This window comes from Procambarus clarkii, chromosome 57 (genome assembly GCF_040958095.1).
Source record: "Procambarus clarkii isolate CNS0578487 chromosome 57, FALCON_Pclarkii_2.0, whole genome shotgun sequence".
NCBI lineage: Eukaryota > Metazoa > Arthropoda > Malacostraca > Decapoda > Cambaridae > Procambarus > Procambarus clarkii.
Window position 1 is genome coordinate 35,069,057 of NC_091206.1, and position 1,510 is coordinate 35,070,566.

A 1,510-nucleotide genomic window follows, 5' to 3' on the forward strand; every position below is an offset into this window, starting at 1 on the left:
GCTCCGGCAAGGAGTCTAGGAGGTGTTTCAAATCAGGAAGAGAGAGAGCGGGACACTCGGGGGGAGATAAATGGAACAAACAGTGTACCATTTCCCCACAAAGATACGAGCAGCAGAACAATGGAGAGGCGAAGGAAAAAGTAAAGGAACAAAGGGAACATCAGCCCGAATCAAGAGAGCAGAAGAATTAGAAGCCCCAGCAATGGCTGGGGGGGGGGAGAGAGAAAGGAATAGCCACGAAAACGACCAGGACGAGCACCAAGCATTGGCTCCTGGAGACAGACACAAAGGGGCGAAAACCGCGAAATCAGAAGTTGGAGTTCGAGGAAATTGGCGTAATAACCTCGAACGTTCCATTGAAGAATGGACAACGACGAGAAGAGAAAGGACAAAAACAGAGAACAAGGAAGAAACAAAGGCGAAAGAGCAACAGAGCACGTTAAAGAATATCAGGGTCGGGATCAGGGTCAGCAAAGTCAGGGTTAGGGGGCATGGGTAAACTGAGCAAAGACGGAGGGAAGGAAACGGGAGAACAGATCAGAGGTGGGCGGGCAGGGTCCGGATGAGGAGGAGGAAGAGGAGGAGACAACGGAGAGGAGCAGTCAAGGACAGCAGCAGGAAGAGGGGGAGTAGAAAGAGGGGAGCGCACCCCAGCAAGAGCAGCAACCGAAAGGGAAGCAGGGGCCAAAGAAACCTCCATAGCAGGAACAGGGGGCGCAAGCACTGAAACGGGAGGGGAAGGAGCAACAGAGCCAGAAGGAGGAGCCGAGGAAGAAAGCGAAGCCTTCTTACCCGCCGAGGAAGAGGAAGGAGAGGAGCCAGGCTTACGCTTCTGACTTAAAGAGACCGGTGTCCCAGCAACAACGTACTGGGCAACGGATTCCAGTGTCTCAACAGGAGAAGCCGAACGAGAGCACACACGACGGCCGTTAGGAGAGCGATGGACATCCGCCCGCACCGACAGGCGGTGGGGAGAGCCGATAGATGGAGGAAGAGGATGGGAAGGAGGATCGGAGGGGGACGAGGAAGAAGACACAGAAGACACGACAGACCGGGTAGAAGTAAGGGGAACCCCAGACAGAGGACCAGGAGGAGGATCCTTCGGGAGAGAACCCAAAGGAACAGGAGGGGGCAGTGGGCGTATCAAGGTCCAAGGCCCGGAAACGGTTGTGAGTCTGAGGAAGGCGGGAAGGACGAGGAGAGGAAGAGCGCAACACGCGAGCATAAGAGATATGAGCATAAGGCGGGAGCCGGCGAACCTGGCGCCTCGCCTCAGGAAAAGATAAACGCTCCCGGTTCTTCAGGTTGAGAACGGCTGCCTCAAGCTTGTAATGGACACATGCACGGGAGAAGGTAGGATGGGCCTCACCGCAGTTGAGGCAACGAGCCTGGGGAGAAGTGCACTCCGACTTAGAGTGACCTTCGCCACCACACAAAGGACAGAGAGAGACAGTCCCGGAGCAGCGGAGGGCACCATGCCCAAACCTCCAGCACTTGTTGCAGAGCCGAG